Genomic DNA, 24,175 nt, shown 5'->3' with positions numbered 1-24,175 from the left:
AGGAACCTTCATACTGTTGTCCATAGTCGCTGTATCAATTTACATCCCCAACAACAGTGCAAGAGTGTTCCCTTTTCTCCATACCCTCTCCAGCATTTACTGTGTGTAGATTTTTTGATGATGGCCATTCTGATCCATGTGAGGTGACACTTGACTTATGCTATCTCATTTCTATCTCACAACAATTTATAAGGTAGGTGAATTACTTATTGCAATTATAAGTACTCCGTTATTTCTAACTTATTCTCATTACCATTACAAATATTATTATTGAAAGGGACTGGAATGGGGAGACTAGAGAAACAAATTTCACCTACTGCACAGTCCTGCTGTCACACTTCATTAATGGCATAGAGTCACCTCTCTCTTTCAGGTAGTACCCTATTCTCTGCCAATATTACATTCTCTTGAGGTGGGGGTGGGAAACTACTGTAGCTACAGCATTTGCTATTGAAACCTAACACCCCTTCAGTGACTCTTCCACAAAAGTTCGCACTGGTCTCATTACACTTCATTGTAGTAGGAGATACTGTGCATTAAGCTTAAAAAGTTTCTGTTTCTCTCATCCAACATTTATAGCATGATTTGTCTTTAAAAAGCATTTACTATAATTTCCTCCATCAGAAATAAAAAATTAAATCAAAATGCTGTAAAGTTTCTCAGGCACTTGGAAAAAGTCAGGCAATCTTTTTCTTCTTTTAATATGTCCCTGTAGAACACGAAACTGTCCCCTCCCAGCAGTAAACACTAACAGCGTGTGTGGACTCTCATCTCTTATTTTACATTTAAATGGTCCTGTTAAGTAATCAGCAGGGATTTATTACAAGTGTTAACTATATTGGAAAAAAATAAATCTTTACTCCACCCCAACGTTAAACGTGATGACTGATTTTTTACAATTGTGCTGATTTTTTATAAAAAGAACATATAATAGTAGAGTCTTTAACTACTTACCAAATTTTTTCACCTCCTTTTAATCCTCATAACAGTCCTCTGATATAGTTGGGGCAAGTGTTGCTATCCTCATTTTCTAGGTAAGGACATTGAGACTCGGAGAAGCAAAGTGCCTTGCCAGGCATTTAGTAAGTGGATGAGTTGGAACTTTATTAAAACACAAATCTTCTCATTGCAAATCCTCTGCTCTTTCTAGCTCTCTTTCTGACTGTTTTACTGAATGATTTGCTCATGTAATAGAATTAAAACAGTTTTATCTCGACATAATTACAATAAATGAAAAATTCTTTTAAAGTCCTCAGAAGACAAAACTTTCTCCCCAGCTCTCCTTCAAGTAATGACTTTATAAAATGATACCTTCCATCTACAGCCTCCAGAATTCTTGGTCTTTTCCCTCTTTTTTGTATCCCTCAGTTCTTTCCCGCTGCCATCATGTTCTGCACCACTGCTCTCCCTCCACTTTCAACGTTCACTCTGCTGTTTTAATCACCCTGGAAAAAGCAAAGGGTAGTGTTTAAGGTAGGGTTGCCATGTAAAATACAGAATGTCAGGATGCCCAACTAAATTTGAATTTCAGATAAATGAATAATGTTTTTAATATGTGTGTCCCAAATATTGCATGGGGATATACTTATGCTAAAAAGTAATTTGTTGTTTTCCTGAAATTCAAATTTAACTAGACATTTAAAATTTTTTATATGCTAAATCTGGCAACACTAGGTTAACAGCACAGGTTCTGATGTCAGAATGACTTGATTTGAATAATGGCTCTTACTCTGAGTAGCTGTAGGATTTTAGGCAAAAAATTTTTAAATCTCTTAACTTTAATTTCCTCCCATCTAAAATGAGGATAATGATATTACTTATCTAATAAGATTGTTGAAATAATTAAATAAGTTATGTGAGTAAAGTTCTTAGTAGAGTGCCTATCATATAACAGATACTCATAATGGTAGCCATTGATATTACTGAATGACAATAACTAATAATAGCATTCTTCCTGTTAGGTAGATGGACATTTAACAGATAATAAAATCTTCAGTTACATGGATAAAGCTCTATAGTAGAAATTTAGAGAACTTCAAATAGACAGCCAGTCTTCTCAAGGCATGGACCTTTTTTATACTTAAGCTTTAAAGTACAACTCCTCCGTGTCTGAAACAAAAATAGCTGTTTTTTTATGAAGCACAATGCAATATCAGTAGCTTTTAGGTCTGAGACAACATATAAAACTGGGGTAATAGAAAGTAGAATATTCAAGGTAATCAACATCCGACACCCAAGACATGGTCCTCTCTTTTGTGTCTTGAGTCTCTTGATTTGGTCAACATATGGCAAGCAATAATTTCATAAGTCACCCTGTATCTGGTTAGTATATCAAGAAGTAAATGACCTTAGAGAAGAACACAACAATAAAGATTCAAAACAAGGCAAGAGAGAATCAAAGAAAATGACTAACAGTAAGGAAGGCACAGTCAAAAGATTCGGTGTTCATGAATATATCGTCACTTACTTAAGACCTGCAAGAAAAAAGCAGAGCTCAAGTCTAGGAATAATAGTGTTACTGAGTGGGTTTTGTAACAGGAATCTCAATATTGAAGTAGGTACAAGCAGAAGTGAAGATCAAAATATTTAAATACTCATATGAATAGGAAGTGTAGTAGGCAACATTAGAGCTGAATATTAAAGGCCCCTCATTTGTCTGTTTAGTTGCTGAATCATAAGCAGATACTAGGGTCCAGAGGGAGGAGTCAGAGTCACTAAGGTAATTATGGGGGTGGTAGGACTTGGAGGGGTAGCAGCTTCATACCAGTTGGTACAAAAATATTTCAACATGTTTAATAATCATCAGAGGTACACTGGTGGATGACAACCAAATAGCAGCCCTGGATACAAGATTCAAACTAGAGTATGAATAGGCCAAGCAGGCAGAACTACCAGCAGAGATTATCTAGAACTATATGTTATAACGTTCATGACCCTAAATTTGGATTGGTGGTTTACTTTTGTTCTTTGATTCTATACCAACTGGTCTGTAAAGTAGTAATGGTATCATTTTGTTCATCATTTATCAGGATTGCCTATCACAGTTCTTAATAAATATTTGTTTAATGAATAAAGAGCCAGTCAGTTTCTCCTAGTGCCTGGAGTGCCCTGAGGATAGATCATTCTAAAGGATGAAAAGCTCTGAGAATTCATTCTGATCTTGAACTGGACTTAGAAGTCTGCTCAAGACATAAGCTGGTCCCTACCATTTGAACTCTTGGATATCAATTCCTAAGCCTCACCTAAGGAGAAGAATACAAGGGTGCTCTACAATTACATGGCTTCCCTAAAGCAGAGCTGAACATTTAAAGGAGAGGGGCAGAACCACACAAGTCACTGGGATCCTGACCTATTTCTTAAACTTTTTCAATTCCACTCAAAAGTCTATTTAGCAGATATGGGTCCAGTTTACAACGATAGAGAGAAATAAATTTCAGGAAATAGCCTACTTTTGAACTTCAGTCACTCTCAGCTAAACCAAAATCTTATGACAATTTATGTTTCCCATGATAAACTGCCTCTATTCATTTGGGGAAGTAAAAACCAGAACTGTACTGCAATTCTGTAAGCTACAAATTTCTCAGCTTTAAATAGAAATAGCAGAACAATTCAAAGAATTAGCTGCCCATAGCAATGATTCAGTATTTTTAATTGATGTCAATAAACCTTATTTGGTTCTCATCATTTTTATAGATATGTTCTTAAATATAATTATTAAAAGTCTATTTCAAACCCACGCACATATGGTCACCCAATATATGGCAAAGCAGGCAAGAACATACAATGGAGAAAAGACATTCTCTTCAGTAAGTGGTGCTGGGAAAACTGGACAGGTACATAAAAAAGAATGAACTTAGAACACTCCCTAACACCATACACAAAAATAAAACTCAAAATGGATTAAAGACCTGAATGTAAGGCCAGACACTATAAAACTCTAAGAGGAAAACATAGGCAGAACACTCTTTGACATAAATTGCAGCAGGATTTTTTTGACCCACCTCCTAGAGTAATGAAAATAAAAACAAAAATTAACAAATGGGACCTAATTTAAAACTTAAAAGTTTTTGCACAGCAAAAGAAACCATAAACAAGATGAAAAGACAACCCTCAGAAAGGGAGAAAATATTTGCAAATGAAGAAACTGACAAAGGATTAATCTCCCAAATATACAAACAGCTCATGCAGTTCAATAACAAAAAAACAAACAACCCAATCAAAAAATGGGCAGAAGCCCTAAATAGACATTTCTCCAAAGAAGACAAACAGATGGCCAACAAACACATGAAAAGATGTTCAACATCACTAATTATTAGATAAATGAAAATCAAAGCCACAATGAAGTATCACCTCACACCCCTCACAATGGCCATCATTAAAAAATCTACAAACAATAAATGCTGGAGAGGGTGTGTAGAAAGGGAACCCTCTTGCACTGTTGGTGGGAATGTAAATTGATACAGCCACTCTGGAGAACAGTATGGAGGTTCCTTAAAAAATTAAAACTAGAGTTACCATATGACCCAGCAATCCCACTACTGGGCATATACCCAGAGAAAAGCATAATTCAAAAAGACACATGACCCCAGTGTTTATTGCAGCACTATTTATAATAGCTAGGACATGGAAGCAACCTAAATATCTATCAACAGAGGAATAGATAAAGAAGATGTGGTATGTATATACAATAGAATATTACTCAGCCATAAAAAGGAATGAAATTGGGTCATTTGTAGAGATGTGGATTGACCTAGAGACTGTCGTACAGAGTGAAGTAAGTCAGAAAGAGGAAAACGAATATTGTATAATGCTGCTTTTATCTGGAATCTAGAAAGTGATACAGATGAACTTGTTTGCAAAGCAGAAATAGAGACACAGATGTAGAGAATGGACATAAGGATACTGTGGGGGGAAGGGGAGGGTGGGATGTATTGGGAGATTGGGATTGACTTATACACTATTGATACTATGTATAAAATAGATAACTAATGAGAACCTACTGTATAGCTCAGGGAACTCTACTCAGTGCTCTGTGGTGACCTAAATGGGAAGGAAATCCAAAAAAGAGGGGATATATGTATACATATAGCTGATTCACTTTGATGTACAGTAGAAACTAACACAACATTGTAAAGCAACCATATTCCAATAAAAATTAATTATAAAAAAATTAAAAAATAAATTAATCAAGAAAAAAATAAAGGCTATTTCATAAAATTTCAAGTGGTGCTGTACATTTATACCATAATAAATATGAAACCAACATTTTTACAAATTTCTACTAAACCTTGAAATAAAGTACACTACATGAATGGGAATCAAAAGTCCCAAATTTCCAACGAACATTTTTCAAAAGGACAGTTATCTTTATTTTATCATTATGAGAACATTTTTTGCCATCATTTCCTTTTTTGCTTTCAAATATTATTTTGTTTTTCATGGATTTTCACACATACATATATAATTGGCTTATTTTCCATGCAAATGACTAGTCATGAAAACTTTACGGTTTTCTTTCCTTCCTGTACTAACTGAAAACAATTGCCCACTTAACTGAATAATTATTCCAGTTTATTATACATACTAATCCTCATCAAACCACCCCTCCACACTTCATCCAAACATGCATTATGTAGTAATGTTATATTAGTCAGATTACCTGAAAAGAAATTCATTTTATTTTAATATAAACATATGTGTGTGTGTGTGTGTGTGTGTGTGTGTGTGTATATATATATATATATATATATATATATATATATATATATATATATAAATAAAGATCTACTCTACCCTTGCCCTAAAGCAGTCCCACAAAAAAGGATAATTGCATGTGAAAAGATATCCCTAGAGAACTATTTATTTTGTTTCTTCACTTCGAAAAACCAATTTTAATAAGACCTAAATGTTAAGGGTAAGATTGGAAAGAGCCAGAAAGTCTGCTTACAACTTTGAATGGGCCAGGTTAGTATTATCTCTGGTCTTAAACCTCTGGGGAAAAAAAAAAAGAACCTAAGGGAGACTGGCTTCTTTTGGCTACTAACCCATGAGACAGAGAGATGTAGCCTAAAAGTTCCAGGAGGCCAGTATAGTCTATCTCTTGAATTGCTTTTAATGATTTAAGGATGTTCCTGACAGAAAATTACTTGAGACTGGGTCAAACCCACTCTGGGCCCTACAATAGTGACCTGAAATCCAAATATGGGATATAAATTAAGCTTACCTATACAGGTAGGGAGCAACATTATATTGGGTGTCATTCTTAACCTGCTGAAATTCTTCCCTACCCAGAAATGATGATCCTCCCACACTGCTGAATCAATAACATTCTCCATTTTCATAGAAGCACAAAAGTAATACTTTCAACTCCCAAAAAAAGTGAGACAGAAAGAAATTTATCATTTCATACATTTCAAATAACATTTTAAAATGGAACTGCATTGTCATATAAGCGAAACCCATGATGAAAGATAGAATGAAGAATGCCTACTTAGGATCCAAACATGCTAAACCACAAACCCTTATGCATATTTCATTCAAGCATTGAAGGCAGCAAGTATGAGGTCAAGATGAAAATAACACTAAATTTATTATCTTTCCTTGCTTAAATATCGCATTGAATTCTTAGGCTGTTTAAACAGTAAGTGAGTAATCTTTAGAAATTAAGAATTTTGATGACATAAGCAAGAGGAAGAAAATTGAAATATTAGAGTAATAATTAAATGCACTTCTAAATTTGGTACTAGCTAAATATTGTGTTTTTTAATATAATACTATGTAGTCTTAATACTATTATGAATATATCTTCTTCGTAAAGTATTAATACATATTACAATCTCTAAGAAAACTTCACACCAATAATGTTGCCCAACGACGTTTCATTCACTTTAGAAAAGATAAAGTTTAACATTAATATTTTATCATTTTGGTAACTCATATTAAAATGTACAAATTTAGCAATATATAAAACAATATACAAACAACTGTTTTTTCTGTATCTATAAGACATTAAGTCAGTTGTTCCAAAACCCTTATCCATTGTCTCTTCAGAATCAAATGTCAGAATGGTGGAAATGGATTGGGAGGCTTATTGGAGAAGATGTTGGAGAAAGGACTGATGAACAGGAAACAAATCAGGGGCACTTATTATTAGATCATAGAAAGTTGAAGACGGTGAAGATAAACTAAAGATTGTGTGATCAAAAGGAACAAATTGTAAGGGCATCTGGGTAATTTATTCTTTAAAATTTAATCAAAGACCAAAGAGATAATTGGAACAGAATATGTGAGTACTAAGGTACAAATCTTATTAATATATAATGCAACCATAACAATTCCATAACATAAATTCATACCATTTCATTTTACAAGCAAAATACATGTCAATCATTTTACTATACCTGGGAGAGAAGTGTGAGCTATAAAGTATAGGGTCTTGTTTCCAAGTCTGCAGTAAACTATACCATTCTTAGGTATGTTTTGTTAATTAATTAATTTAATTAAATTCCAAAATTGCTATAACTCCCTGCTTTTATCCTAAACCAGGTTCTTGATTGAGGATAATCTGGGAAGTGTAAATATTGCCAGGAGATCCTCTTCATTTCTAGATGGTGGTTCTCTATGCACTTTGTTCACTCTACGTATATGCTTTCCTTCCTCCCATTGCTGAAAACCACCATGCATGACAGAGTGATATATAATAGTTGATGCTTGTCCCAAGAAAGTTCAAAAGCATCAAGTTCAATTGCAAATCTTAATGGCAAACTCTCCATTTTTCCTTAAGCCCTCCTTCCACATTTCTTTCAAGTATCATTTAAATCCAACTTTTGTTTGAAGAATTTCTGATTGTCAGTGTGAAAGATTCTGTATGTTGAAAATAAAAAGAAAGATATTTAAGCACTACTCATATGTCTTTAAACAGTTTTGTGGAGAAATAAATGTCCCTGTCTGATACAGTTTCTAGTTGTCTTTTCAGTATCTGAGAGCAATAATTCTCTCATCTCACTTTTTTTTAACCACTTTTGTGGTAAATAAATCTGATGAGTGAGAGTGAGGTAATCAATTTGGGATGCTGGCGGCAATTAGATAAGCATATATGGAATATACAAACTTGAATGTAGCAACCATTAAAGATGTCAAAACAATTAAAAGTATGGTCATAAAACTCAATCATTTAAATTGTCATCTACAAGAATTCAGATGTACCACTGGTCAAATAATTTCTCAAAAAATGTAATAACCACACCACAAAGGGGTCTGATGTGACACAATAAGCCAGAGAAGACTGCTGTTACTCCAGTCTCATAAGCTAGTCCAACCAACCTACAGTTGGTTCTTATTGTAGATGTGATACAAGTTCCCTACTTCTCTGTTTTGAAATTTGTAAGTTAGGAGTGCTAAATTCAGAACTATTTCCGTGGGGAATGTTACAGAGATTACATCTTGCTAAAGAATGTAAGAGAACTTCCCGAGCTTTCGATGCCTCTATGTTCTGCTATTGAGAGATTTGAAGGCTAATCTGATTTACATTATTCATTAACAAATTGGAAGCCATAAGATTGGTTATGGAGCAGCACCTAGTGAGATTTTCTTCCAGAAACTGTTTGTAGAGTTCGTCCACTTTTTTTTCCATATAACTATTAAGCATAGAATTAGAGAGGGGCTGCTTATGAAACAACATACTTTTTTCTCGAATTTCATCCCCATTCAAAAGCTTTGAGGCAGGTAGTTTCTCTAGAGGTTCACTGATGGGAGAATGATCCAACGGTACATCTACTGAAAGTAAAAGAAGACCATTAAAAGCATCATCACGTATGTGTTCCACAAAGCAGCCAGAATCATACATGTTACCCACGTGGTCTCCTCCAATCTGTAGGTCCGGATAATTCTGGCAGATACTTGTACATGAGCAAGATCGGTATAAATCTAGTTGTTTTTCATCATGTTCTCTCTTTGGAATGGGCAACGCAGCAGACACATTTCCTGGAAGGGATGCACTTTTGCATTTTGCTACAGTTACCTCATCCACAGATTTTATTTTATTTTTATCATTACTTTGCTCTGTTAAACTTTCTTTCATGACCTTATTTTGATTTTCCATTTTATCAGGGGAAAGTGAATTGTCTTCTATATCTAAAAGCTGCTTTTTCCAAGTTTCCTTTTCATCATTTGAGGTTTTCTTACATGTAAGTGGTTCTTTGTATAGGAGTTCAATTAGGAAGGCTTCTCCAAGCATTTTATTAGACAAGGTTTCTAAACAGAAGAGTGCAATATATTCCTGTAATATTAAAAAAACTCATTAAGGCAACATACATTAAAATGTCTAATGAAGATTTAACTCCTACATGAAAACACAAATGATTTAGGGAGGCACTATTGCTCAAAGGATAGAGAATAGGACCAGGGTTAAGGAGACTTGGGTTCTGACTCTGTCATTAACTATTTACCATAAGGTAATTTATTTATCATTCCTGGGTCTCAATTGTCCTATTAATTAAATGGTGATAATAATGCTCCCCAGACTTCTTCACAAGGTTATTGTCAGGATATTATATGGTATACAAATGTTTTAAAAGTACAAACTTATACAAATGTATAATTATTTTAATATATTCCACTGTCATAAATGATTTATTTTAAAGTTATTAGTTAAAGTGCTTAACCCTTTATCTTCAAATAGTCTGCTAAAAATCAAGTCTGCTTTCAAGGAATTGGTCTTAACTGTGCTTTAATTAATATTGTTTGAGTCATATTGAAAACAATTACTATATCTTAGAATGTGTTTGAGAGATGAATATTTATATATAGTTTGGATTTATGCAAACTGATTTAAACTATTAATATACCCACTGATTTTTCAGTAATCTAAATGCAAATAGGTTTGTCAAATTCACTACCGTCCTTTTTTCTTTTTATTTTCTTTCCCTTCCTCTCTTCCTTCCCTCTTTCCTTCCTTCTGTTCTTTTCTTTTGGACTTAAAACTTATTTCCCAAAGCACTTATGTCAGTCTTTTGCATGAATCTTTAGTGCAATTTTAAGACTTCCAATTTTCCCTATAAACTCTACAAGAGTACAAAAGGAAAAAGCAGATTTGATTGAAGACACAATTTTCCTTTAATAGGTCTGTAGTGTCTACTATAAATGTTTCCAGGAAACCTACTTATTCATATTTAAAGGCTTTTGAGTAGAAAATAAAACAATACGAACTAAAATACATGAGAATTTAGACTTACCTTTTCCGAATGTCAGGATACCCAAAGAAAGGTTCAGTCTTCTGAGATTTCAACAGTCCAAACACAGGAAAAGTCCCTTTTGGCTTGTTTTTTCTCAGCTCTTGCTTATACCTCAGAAAGATAACTTTAACCGCACAAAATGAAACGGTTCTGCTTTCCATTCATACCTTAGGACTGAACCAACTAATAGGAGAATAATGTGGGTTGATCACATATATGGTATGGTAATGATCACATACTAAAAGAGGATCTTGAAAGTGTTTATTCAAGATGCAAATGAGAATGACAGTGGGAAATGTTAACAGCAATAACTTTCTTCATTCAAGTGAAGATAGAGACAAGGTTATTTTAATTCTTTTAAGTAGAAAAAAGCAGTATGGTAACCAGCATATTTTGTAACAATGAATAATTAAAAATAACTTAAATGGCCATCAATAAGACAATGGTTAACTTATGATACATCTATTGTATGAAATACTAAGCTGAGGATTTTTAATGATGGAATGATATTAAAAATAAGGAATTACTACATAATGGTCATTCTAAATGTTCTACATTATGACTTAATTTAAAACAGAAACTCTTATCTCCATTTTACAGAGGAAACAAAGACAGATGAAGGTAATATACTTATTGAAGTTCACAAAGTTAGTAAATGGCGGAACTAGGATTTGCACCAAGCAATTGAATTCAGAATCCATACTCAATCACTACACTGTATTGCCTCTATGTTTATTGATGGAATGCAAGTTGCAGAACCATATAAACAGTACGATTCCATCATGTGTTGTGTGTGTACTATGTGCCAAGCTCTTTTCTAAATACTTCACATACACTAATTTAATCCTGTTAACATCTATATGAAACAGATATGATAATTACCATTTATCTATGAAGAAACTGAGGGACAGAAAAGCTAGATAAGATGTCCAATATCACACAGTTCTAAGTGGTAGACTCTGGGTTAGAACCCAGGCAGCCTGGCTTTAAATACTGTGTGCTTAACTTTCCTGCTATAACAGATTTTTTCTCCCTTTTAATTGACTTAATATATGTAATCATGTTTGTGGAAAAGAATACAAATCAAACTGTTAACCATGGTTTCCTCTGGGAGGGGGTTGGCAGGGAGAAGGTGAAGGGGTAATTTTATTTTTTACTCCCTATACTTCTATATGGTTTGAGTTATTCTACAATGTGCACGTATTCATGTATTATTTGCATGATTGGAAAATAGTCCACATACATAAAAGAACAAGAAAAAAACAATGTTAATTTCTTTGAATGTATTTTCTCAATCTCAAAGGAGTCTGACCCATTCTTTAGAATGATTTTAAACCCAGATACAAACTGCCAAAGTAGACTGGAAAGCATGAACAAAATTTCTACATAGTAGATACTTTCAGCTACAATTATCAATACAGCTTTTGTTTTACAAATAATTATTTCAAAATAGTTATCACAAACATCCTACAGAATAGGTTAATTCTAATTTTGTATACCATACCAACCACTTTTTCTTAGGTTGTCAAAGACAACCTCTTGTAAGAAATAGTGTATTAATTTAGCATGGATGCGAGGGAATGGCTCACAGCAAAATGAGAAAATATTTCACAACCCCACACCAGAAAGATAATGAAAACAATTGTAAAAAAAAAAATAGATTTTCTGCCACTGCTATCACAAAGGAATAGTAAAGGAAAATGGAGATCTCAAATTGTTTCTAACCTAAACCCCTTCACTGGTTATACCCCATTTCCTTTGCCTTACTCATCTCTATATCTGGCTGATCCAAATTTTAGCAGTCCTCTGTCCTAAATATCTCTGCCTTTCACTACTGTCGTTTTGTTCTTGGATTCTGCAGCTGCTTCCAATCTTGCCCCCTTTCAAATCCAGTTGACATGTTAGATTTATCCACCTTTTGCACAAACATGCTAAATCCTTCAATGGCTTCTAATGGATTAATAATAAGAATAGATACAATTTATTGAGTGTCTCATAAGTGAAAGATGCTTTTAGGCAACATCTGCACTTATTTAATCTTCTCAGCATATCTGCAAGTCATGATTTTCTGTGTTTTTACAAAACAGAAAACAGCCTGGAAAATGCTAAAAATCAAAATCTAACATGAAACCTGAAGGTCTATGTGCTTTTCCCTGTTTACTTTCTTAGCCTCTATTCCTCCACTTGCTCCCCAAAGTTGCAATTACCATGTTGCGTCATGACTTTTCCTTCTACCTAAAATTCCTTTATTCTTATAATTACCTTGCAAATTATACATCCTTCAGGTCAGTTTAGCACTCATTTCTTCAGATCCCTGAAGTGCCTTGACCCACCTAGCCTGGTTTAGATTTTTCTACAATGCATTTATCTCATCTCATCAGTTATCACTCTCTGAGTTCCTTGAAGGTAAATGTTTTTTTTCTTATTCATATTAATGTGTTTGTTTCCAAGCAGCATGCAAAGAGTCTGGCACTTATTATCATCAATAATTATTATTATTTTCTTAACTACCTGCTTGTCAGACCGTATGCTAAACACTTTTACATACTCAGTTCATTTACTCCTCACAGATGTTGCTGTCATGTAGGCATCACCTTTCTCACTTTAACAACAGAGAAACTAACATTCAGGGGAAATAATTTGCCCGAGACCCATAGTTATGAAGTGGAATCCAAATGTGCCTAACACAAAAGCTGGTTCTGAGGTTTTTTGGCACTTCACTCTCAATTTTCATTACCCATTTTTGGCAAAGCCAAAAAATCCTGTAAATATTATCCTGATCTTCAACTACTGGAAAAGATTAAAATGAGAATAAAGGTTGGAATACTGAGCTACAAAGGTATTGAAGGGAAAACGGACATTAAAGTGCGAGGTCATCTTTTTACACAGGGGGAGAGGAAGTGCTAGGACAGTCAGGGACTATTGCACCCACTAACACACAAACCAAAAGGTTAATTCCCAGAAGGAAGGGGTGTCCTGCAAAGCACATCCTCGAGAAGGGGGAAAGGAAAAGGTAAAAAAGATTGCTATGGTGGTCCAGTCCTGTCCAGGTAAGCATTGGCACCCTTTGCTCTGTTCCTACAAACCCAAGCAACATGAGTTTTAATTTATTTGTTTTCTTCACACTTCATTTTATGTTTTGGCCATTTTCTCCCTCAGGTGTCTTGTCCTTCATTCGTGGCCGCCTTTGCCAAGCACTCACCACCATTCCCAAGCAAGGAGGTGGGAGAAGGGGCAGCAGGAATGCAGAGTCCTTTCGCTCTTCCTGCCACTCCTCCCCTGAGCCGTGCAGATGCAGAGAGAAAAGAGGCCTTAAGTAGAGTTTATCCTCCTTGAGAGTTCAGCCCCTCCCCACAGGCCGGTACGGGGGTGGGGTGGGGCTAGAGCTTCCTAGTCACTAGGCGCCCAGAGTTCCCAGAATGGGCGATCGCTTGCGCCACAAGGGCACTTGTTTACCAGCCAATCCTGAGCGCAGGGCCCCTGGCGCTTAGCAACCGCCCTGGAGAAGGGCCGGGCGTTGGGACACAGCTTCTAGCATTGGTGAGCCAGACGCAGCGGTGAAGTGGCTGACTCCGGGTTACTTCTGCAAAGTAGCCTCGGAGTGGAAACAATGAGCTCCATTAAAATCTATTATACCAGCGTGTTAGGGTCTAGGGAGGTGAGTGGAAAGAAAAAGGGCCTCAGCAGGCAAAAAGGACTAAAGTGAAGATATTCCAGTTGGGGACTTCAGGATTGTGCTAAGACATTACCATCCCCTTCATGCCTTTCATTCTTCAGCTCCCTCCTCTAGGTTTTCGGGGTGGGAGGTGCGGGGGAGAACAGAGAATGTGGTTAACACTCTCACTCAGTTTGTGCTCTAAGAACTGATTGATCTTGGAGGTTTCTGTGTCTTGAGCTCAACTTCAGGGCTTCCAATAATTTTATGGATGTTTCAAATGGAAGAGATAAAGAACCTTGTTTAGGATGAGAGGGGGGAAATGCCAGTGAGTGAATGGCCAAAATCTTCAGAGAAGTCTGGGCAACCCCAAAAAGAAAAACTGATTAATTTCAAAGAAGAAGGTGTATTTGCATAGATCAGACATTTCTTAGCTTAATTAGAACTTAGATGAATTATTTTGACCAAGATGTAGGAAGTATTATAGAACAGTGTTTTCCAATAGCAATATATTGTGAGCCGCATATGTAATTTAAATTTTAAGTGGCCACTTTTTAAAAAGATGAGATTAATTTTAATAGATTTTATTTAACACAAAATAGACTAAATGTTATCATTGCAACATATAATCAATATAGAAATAGAAATATTATATATTATTTTTTCATATTAAGTCCTCAAAATTCAGTATGTGTTTTGCATTTATAGCACGTTTCATTTTGGGCTGGCCACGCTTCAAGTGCCCAGTAGTCACATGTGGCTAGTGGTTATCACATTAGACAGCTCAGTTATAGAGCTGGCTAAAAATGGCTAAAATCTCATTCAGCAAGGTTTTTGGAGAAGCATGAAAACTGATTTGGAATTGATTATATATGGTTGACAAACATTCATCACACTCCTGCTGTGTGTCAGATACCATGATAGGTGTGAGGAATGAGATTTGATCTCAGCCTAGAAAGAGTGCATTGCTTTTCATAAAGCCTCATCAGGTAGATTAGGGATTTCAACTGGGTACTAAGAAACAATAGCAAGAAGTAGTTTAAAAAAGAAAATTATGGGCAATTTGACTAGTTTTTTTTTTTTAACCATGTGAATTATGTTATTGGATATGGTACTGAGTCTGTAAGAGGGAGTGAAATCCGTAAGGACTACAGTGGATGCAGTAGAGGACTCACCCAAGTGTTGATCTGTGTCACTCAAACTGTAACATAAAAATAATCTAGAGGGTGCATTAAAACATTCCTGAGACCCACTCCCAGAGATTCTGACTCTGTAGTTTTGGGGTGGGGTAAGCCTGATGCTGCTAGTGTTATGAACCACACTCAGACTAGCACTGGTCTAAGCAGCTGTTCTTCTCTTAATGGGTTCCTCTGAAAAGGTTTTGAAAAACCACTATAAAAATGTGAAAGTCACATGCACCATGCTTTTGCAATTTTAAAAACGAATGAGCCTCAGAAAGTGAAAATGTTGCATTTGGGAATTTCAGAAATTTCTCAGCGGTTGGAAATAAGCAGGGTTTTCCAAGCATTACCAGATTACATTTTCAAGTCATCAAACAAAAAGCCTACTCACATGCACTTTCACAGAAATCCCATTTGAATAAACTGGGGTTTGTACTTGTCAAAATGCTTTCACATCAGTTTTCTAAGTCTAACATCACAGGTTTTATATGACAAAAATGCCCAAGACTGTCATATGAAAATGTAGAAACCTCAAAGTTTAATATTTATGTTGTAGCCATTAACAAAAAGTTGTAGTTATAAAATATGCTTAAAAGATAACCAACTATTACAATTTTACTTTAGCAGTAATCTGTGTTTCGGGGGAAAAGACAATGTGGGGAAATACAGTATAGTAACAGATGACATAAATCTAACTGTTCATATGAGAGGACATAGCAAGAACTGGCCACTTTTATCCACTCATATATTTGTAATCTTAATCCCCTGGTGTATTTATTAATTTTGTCCCATGGATTATCTCTAAATTTAGGCATAGACTGTGATTATGGTTTTATTTTATTGTTTATTTAAGTATAGTTGATTTACAATAGTATATTAGTTTCAGGTGTACAGCATAGTGATTCAGTATTTTTATACATTATACTCCATTAAATGTTACTGCAAGATAATTACTATAATTCCCTGTGTTATAATTTCTTGTTACTTATCTATTTTATACAGAGTGGTATGTATTTCTTAATCCCATACCCCTAATTTGCCCCTCCCCCTTCCCTCTCCCAGGTGGTAACCACTAGTTTGTTTTCTGTATCTGTGAGTCTGTTTCTGTTTTGCGTAAATATTTTATCTGTATTATTTTTTAAATTACACATATGATTGATATCATACAGTATTTGGCTTTTCTGTCTGAGTTATTTCACAAACCATAATATTCTCTAGGTCCATCCATGTTGCTGAAAATGGCAGAATTTGCTTCTTTTTTTATGGCTGAGTAATATTCCATTGTGTATATATCTATATATTTATATATCTACATATATATATATATATATGCCACATTTTTTACATTCATCTGATGATGGACATGGGTTGCTTCCATATCTTGTCTATTGTAAATAGTGCTACTATGAATATTGGGGTGCATGTATCTTTTCAAATTAGTGTTACTTTTTTTTTTTCTGGATATATACCTAGGAGTGGAATTATGGGATCATGTGGTAGTTATATTTTTAGTTGTTTGAGGAAACTCCATACTGTTTTCCATAGTGGCTGCAGCAATTTACATTCCCACCAACAATGTATGAGGGTTCCTTTTTCTCCATATCCTATCCAACAATTGTTATTTGTAGACTTTTTGAATGGCCATTCTGACAGGTGTGAGGTAATATCTCATTATTTTGATTTGCATTTCTCTAATAATTAGTTATGTTGAGTATAATTTCATGTGCCTGTTAGCCATCTATATTTCTTCTTAGGAAAAATGTTTATTCAGGTCTTCTGCCCATTTTTTGATAGGATTGTTTGGGATTTTCTTCTCATTTTTTTTTGGTATTGAGTTGTATGAGCTGTTTACATTGAATGTTAACCTCTTGTTAGTCATACCATTTGCAAACATTTTCTCACATTCTGTAAGTTGTCTTCTAATTTTGTTGATGATTTCATTTTCTGTAGAAAAGATTTCAGTTTAATTAGGTCCAATTTGTTTATTTTTGCTTTTATTTCTTTTTCTTTAGGAGACAGATCCAAAAATTATTGCTATGATTTGTGTCAAAGAGTGTTCCACCTATGTTCTCTTCTAGGAGTTATATGGTTTCAGGTCTTGTGTTTAGGTCTTAATGTATTTTGAGTTTATTTTTGTATTTGGTGTTAGAGAATGTTTTAATCTCGTTGTTTTACATGTGGCTGTCCAGTTTTCCTGGCACTATCTTTTAAAGAGACTGTCTTTTCTCCATTGTATATTCTTGCCTTCTTTGTCATAGATTAATTGACCATAGGTGTGTAACTTTATTTCTGGGCTCTCTGTTCTGTTCCATTGTTCTAAGTGTCTGTTTTTGTTCATGTACGATACTGTTTTGGTTATTGTAACTTTGTGGTATAGTCTGAAGTCTGGGAGGGTGACACCTCCAGCTTTGTACTTTTCTCAGGATTGCTTTCACAATTCTGGGTCTTTTGTGTTTCCATATGGATTTTAGGATTACTCTAATTCTGTGAAAAAATGTCATGGGTATTTTGATAGTGATTTCCTTAAATCTTTAGATGTTTGGGGTAGTATGTCAATTTTAACAATATTAATTCTTCCAATCCAAGAGCACAGGATATCTTTCCATTTCCTTGTATCACCTTCAACTTCCCTCATCAACTTTTCTAGTTTTCAGTGTACAGGTTTCTCACCTCCTTGATTAAATTATTCCTACGTATTTTATTCTTTTTGATGCAATTTTTTGGAATTTTATTTTATTTATTTTTTATACAGCAGGTTCTTATTAGTTATCTATTTTATACATATTAGTGTATATATGTGAATCCCAATCTCCCAATTCGTCCCACCACCACCAACCCCCCGCCCCCACCCCACTTTCCTCCCTTGGTGTCCATACCCTTGTTCTTTACATCTGTGTCTCTATTTCTGCCTTGCAAACTGGTTTATCTGTATCATTTTTCTAGATTCCACATATATGCATTAATATATGATATTCGTTTTCTCTTCCTCTTTCTGACTTACTTCACTCTGTATGACAGTTTCTAGGTCCATCCACATCTCTACAAATGACCCAATTTCACTCTTTTTTATGGCTGAGTAATATTCCATTGTATATATCTACCTCAACTTCTTTATCCATTCGTCTGTTGATGGGCATTTAGGTTGCTTCCATGACCTGGCTATTGTAAATAGTGCTGCAATGAACATTGGGGTGCATGTGTCTTTTTGAATTACGGTTTTCTCTGGGTATATGCCCAGTAGTGGGATTGCTGGGTCATATGGTAATTCTATTTTCAGTTTTTTAAGGACCCTCCATACTGTTCTCCATAATGGCTGTATCAATTTACATTCCCACCAACAGTGCAAGAGGGTGCCCTTTCCTACACACCCTCTCCAACATTGTTGTTTGTACATTTTCTGATGATGCCCATTCTAACTGGTGTGAGGTGATACCTCATTGTAGTTTTGATTTGCATTTCTCTAATAATTAGTGATATTAAGCAGCTTTTCATGTGCCTCTCAGCTATCTGTATGTCTTCTTTGGAGAAAGGTCTATTTAGGTCTTCAGCCCAATTTTGGATTGGGTTGTTTGTTTGTTTTTTTTTGATATTGAGCTACATGACCTGTTTATATATTTTGGAGACTAATCCTTTGTCCGTTGATTCATTTGAAAATATTTTCTCCCATTCTGAGGGTTGTCTTTTCGTCTTGGTTATGGTTTCCTTTGCTGTGCAAAATATTTTAAGTTTCATTAAGTCCCATTTTTTAATTTTTGTTTTTATTTCCATTTCTATAGGAGGTGGGTCAAAAAGGATCTTGCTGTGATTTATGTCATAGAGTGTTCTGCTTATATTTTCCTCTAAGAGTTTGATAGTGTCTGGCCTTACATTTAGGCCTTTAATCCATTTTGAGTTTATTTTTGTGTATGGTGTTAGGGAGTGTTCTAATTTCATACTTTTACATGTACCTGTCCAGTTTCCCCAGCACCACTTACTGAAGAGACTGTCTTTTTTCCATTGTGTATCCTTGCTTCCTTTGTCATAGATTAGTTGACTGTAGGTGCACGGGTTTATCTCTGGACTTTCTATCCTGTTCCATTGATCTATATTTCTGTTTTTGTGCCAGTACCACATTGTTTTTATTACTCTAGCTTTGTAGTATAGTCTGAAGTCAGGGAGTCTGATTCCTCTAGCTCCATTTGTTTCCCTCCTGTCTTATTCATGAATTTAGAGAAAAGGCTTTCAACTTTTCACCCTTGAGTATGATGTTGGCTGTGGGCTTGTCATAAAAGGTCTTTAATATGTTGAGATATGTCCTTCCATACCCACTTTGATGAGAGTTTTTTTTTTTATCATGAATGGATGTTACATTTTGTCAAATGTTTTTTTCTGCATCTGTTGAGATGATCATGTGATTTTTATCCTTCCTTTTGTTAATGTAGTGTATCACATTGATTGATTTGCGAATGTTGAACCGTTCTTGTCATGCTGGAAAGAATCCAACTTGATCATGTTGTATGATCTTTTTATATACTGTTGGAATCAGTCTGCTAATATTTTGTTGGGGATTTTGACATCTATATTCGTCAAAGATTTTGGCCTGTAATTTTCTTTTTTTGTAGTGTCTTTGTCTCGTTTTGGTATCAGAATAATGGTGGCCTCATAGAATGAATTTGGGAGTGTTCAGTCTTCTTTAATATTTTGGTATAGTTTGAGAAGGATAGGTATTAGTTCTTCTTTATATGTTTGGTAGAATTCCACTGTGAGGCCATCCAGCCTTGGACTTTTATTGATGGGAGGTTTTTTTTTTTTTTTATTACAAATTCAGTTTCACTACTAGTGATCAGTCTTTTCAAATTGTCTCTTTCTTCTTGATTCAGTCTTGTCAGGTTGTATGTTTCTAGAAATTTGTCCATTTCTTTGAAGTTGTCCATTTGTTGGCATATAATTGTTCATAGTATTCTTTTATTAATTTTTTGTATCTTTGTGGTATCAGTTGTTATTTGTCCTCTGTCATTTATTTTGTTTATTTCAACCCTCCCCCTTTTCTTCTTGTTGAGCCAGCCTAAAGGTATATCAATTTCGTTTATCTTTAAAAAAAAAAAAGCAGCACTTGGTTTCATTGATCTTTTCTGTTGTATTTTTGTTTCGATTTTATTTATTTCCTCTCTGATCTTTATTACTTTCTTTCTTCTGCTGAATTTGGGCTTTATTTCTTCTTATTATTCTAATTTTTAGGTGGTAGTTCAGGTTGTTCATTTGAAATTTTTCTTGTTTTGTGGAAGGCCTGTATAGCTGTAAACTTCCCTCTTAGAACTGCTTTTGCTGAAACCCATAGATTTTGGAGTGTTGTGTTTCCATTTTCACTCGCCTTGAGGTATTTTCTGATTTCCTCTTTGATTTCATCATTGAACCATTGGTTTTCTAGTAGCATATTTTATAGTCTCCACACGTTTTTTCTTTTCACATTTTTCTTTTTGTAGTTGATTTCTTGTTTTATACCATTGTAGTCCAAAAATGCTTGATATAATTTCTATCCTCTTAAATGTGTTGAGATTTGTTTTGTGGCCTAGCATGTGATCTATCCTGGAGAATGTTCCATATGCACTTGAAAAAATATGTATTCTGCTGTTTTTGGATGGAATGTCCTGTAGATATCTATTCTGTCATTTAAGACCACTGTTGCCATATTTATTTTCTGTCTGGATTATTTGTCCATTGGTGTAAGTGGAGTGTTAAAGTCCCCTACTATTATTGTATTATTGTCTATTTCTCCCTTTATGTCTTTTAGTATTTGCTTTGTATATTTAGTTGCTCCTGTATTGGATGCATATGTTTAACCAGTGTAATATCCTCTTTCTGTATTGATCTGTTTATTATTTTATAATGCCCTTCTTTGTTTTTTTATTATAGCCTTTGTTTTAAAGTCTATTTTGTCTGATATGAGTATTGTTACCCTGCTTTATTGTCATTTCCATTTGCATGAAATATCATTTTTCAAACTCTCACTTTGTCTGTGTTTGTGTCTTTTAGCCCTGAAATGAGCCTCTTGTAGGTAGCATATTGAAGGGTCTTGTTATTTGATCCAATCAACCACCCTTTGTCTTCAGATCAGAGCATTTAGTCCATTGAAATTTAGAGTAATTATTGATAGGTATGTACTTATTACCATTTTATTATTTGTTTTCTGGTTGTTTTTGTATTTCTTCTCTGTTCATTTCTTCCCTTGTGGTTTGATGATTTTCTTTAGTAGTATTCCTGTGTTCCTTTCTTTTTGTTTTTTGTGTATCTATTGTAGGTTTTTGATTTGTGGTCACCATGGGATCCATATATGTTGATTCATAATTGTATCTACTTGTTTTAAACTGGTAGTCATTCAAGTTCAAACACATTTTAAATGATCTATAGTTTTTTACTCCCTTCCACCACATTTTGTCTTTTTGATGCCTTATTTTACATCTTCATGCTTATCCCTTAACAGTTCATTGTAGTTATAATTGTTTTTATAATTTTCTTGTCTTTTAATCTGTGTACTGGCTTATTTAAGTGCTCTTCAATCCTTACTATATATTTTTCTTTCTTAGTGGGATTTTCCCTTTCCTATAGATTCTTACTTCTTTTCATTTAGACAAGATCCTTTAACATTTCTTTTAGGGTAGGTTTAGTATTGATGAATTATTTTAGTCTTTGCTTGTCTGGGAAGTTCTTTATCTCTCCTTTTATTCTAAGTGATAATCTTGCTGGGTACAGCATCCTAGGTTGCAGGTTTTTCCCTTTCAGCACTTTAAATATATCACGCCACTCCCTCTGGCCTGCAAAGTTTCTGCTAAAAAATCAGCTGGTAGCTTTATGGGGTTCCCTTATAACTGACTATTTGTTTTTCTCTTGCTGCCTTTAGAATTCTCTTTTTATTTTTTACCATTTTAATTATAATATATTTTGGTGTGGGATTCTTTTGCTTCATCTTGTTTGGGACCCTCTGTGCTTCTTGTACCTGGATATTTGTTTCCTTCTTCAGGTTTAGGAAGTTTTCAGCCATAATTTCTTCAAATACTTTTTTGATACTCTTCTCTCTCTCTTCTGCTTCTGGAACCCCTATACGGTGAATATTGGAGTGCTTAATGTCATCTCAGAAATCTCTTCAGTTGCCTACAATTTTTTAAATTAGTTTTTCTTTCTATTGCTCTGATTGGGGGATTTCCATTATTCTATCTTCCAGATCACTTTTGCATTCTTTCATATCACTTAGTCTGCTATTCATTCCTTCCAGTGTTTTTTATATCAGCTATTGAATTATTTTTAATTGGGTCTTTTTTATATTTTATAGTTCCTTGTTTAAATATTCAGTGTTTAGATCAATCGTTTTTCCTAATTGATTTAACATTTTTATTACCAATATTTTGAATTTTGAATCTGGTAAATTGTTTATTTCTCTTTCATTATTTATTTTTTCAGTGTTTTATCTTGTTTTCAATTGAGAGTAGTTCCTCTGCCTTTTTATTTTGCTTAACTTCTCTGCCTCTATAAATTTCGGTGAAACAGTTACATATTGTGTTCTTGAAGGGGTGTTCTTATGTGAGAACAGCCCTATGTAGATTGCTTGTGCCCAATGCCTTTCATGGGAGGGCTGGATTTGATATGGATGACATTCAAGTCTTTTCTCAGGATTTGTTGACATTGATCACCTTGTTAGTGAGTGGGGCTGGAGATGGAGTTACTAAAGTCAGCACCAAGTGTGAGATGGGACTTTCTCTCTGTTCATTGCCCACCACAGCCCTGTCAGGTGAAAAGTCTGATCCCAGGTTGCTGGAGAAGAAGCCCTGAGGCTCAGCCTTAGACTGGCTTTGTTCCCTTAGTGTGTGTTTTTCCCTCTCCCCGCATGGGGACTTTTGCACCAGAGGAAGGGAGTGCTGAAACAAATGTGCTCTTTGCACATACAGAGATCTGATGTGCTCCCTGTGTAAGTGTCTATGGCTCAACTCAGACGCAGCCCATGGTCATGTCTTTTCCCTGATCATGATTGTCCCATTTCCAGTGCCACATTGATGCGGTCTGAGCAGGGCCAGAGTGTTTGCTCAGCTCAGGCTGGGGCTCACTGGGCTGGGGTATATGGTGAAGTGGTTGCTGGAAACCCAGCAGCCACTAGAGCAGACCTCTCACTGCCCTGCCTCAGGGGCAAGACCCCTTTGTCTCTCACAGATGATCACTGTCACCAGCCTCCACCACTCTCTATATGATGTGGCACTGCTCCACAGGGGAGTAAGACATTATGTGGTTTCTCTGTATGCATGGGGTGGGGGGTGAGCTGTGGCCAAGTGGTTGCCATCAAAAATTTGGGCTGCTTCTGGGGCACCAATTTAGTAAGCAATAATGACCACCACGGCCCTACCTGGGCTCTGTCCTGGGACCGGGTCACCTCTGAGTCCCAAGGTTGAGTCTTTCCCCTGGTCCTGGCCTCCCCAGATCCAGTACCACACTGTAGCATGCAGAGAGTGGGACTAGAACATTTGCTGTGCTCAGGGCGGGGTGTGTGGTGAGACAGCTGTGGGAAACCTGGCAGCCACTAAAGCAGACCTTTCTCCACCTTGCCTCAAGGGCAAGCCAGCACAAGTGAGCACTCCTCACAATGGATTCCTGGCTTCTCCTGCTTTTCTATCTGTCCCAGCGGTCCTTTAACCAGCCAAGGGTGCTTGTCTCTTCCACATAGGACCCCAGGATCAGGAAGCCCAGTCTGTAGCTTGACCTGCTCACTCCCCAGGGTGTGTTTCTGCTTGTGCAATCTTCCTTTTACACTGAGTCCCGTCCCAGGGGCACAGGTCTTAACCCGATCACTTTTCTTCTCTTCCTACCCAATTAGGGATGTATCTTTCTTATAACCTTGGTTGTACAGGATTTCTGCCAGTTTCCAGTTAGTTTTCAGTGAGGATTGTTCCACATGTAAATAGATGTATTTCGGATGTGTTTGTCAGAGGGAGGTGAGCGCCACATCCTCTTACTCCATCATTTTGATCACCAGCCTGATTATTGTTTTAGAACATGTATTAAGTTTCCCTCAAATTTAAAAACCTGGTATCGTGTCCATTTTCTACACAGAGTTACCACTGATATTAACATAAATTAATGCAGTG

The 24,175-nt window shown here is 35.5% G+C and overlaps 1 pseudogene across 1 annotated transcript in view; it reads right to left on the bottom strand.

Moving 5' to 3' along the window:
• The window catches only part of LOC309653071 (TLR adapter interacting with SLC15A4 on the lysosome-like), a 102,820-nt pseudogene extending 78,654 nt beyond the window's left edge, over positions 1-24,166 (bottom strand). The window contains exon 1 of the transcript XR_014268767.1: positions 1,312-24,166. The product of XR_014268767.1 is annotated as a TLR adapter interacting with SLC15A4 on the lysosome-like (transcript). The remainder of the gene's footprint in view (positions 1-1,311) is intronic.
• Between the last annotated feature and the right edge of the window lie 9 nt (positions 24,167-24,175).

Source organism: Balaenoptera physalus (genome assembly GCF_965194825.1).
Source record: "Balaenoptera physalus genome assembly, chromosome: X".
NCBI classification, from domain to species: domain Eukaryota; kingdom Metazoa; phylum Chordata; class Mammalia; order Artiodactyla; family Balaenopteridae; genus Balaenoptera; species Balaenoptera physalus.
This window is presented reverse-complemented; position numbering and strand designations above follow the sequence as displayed.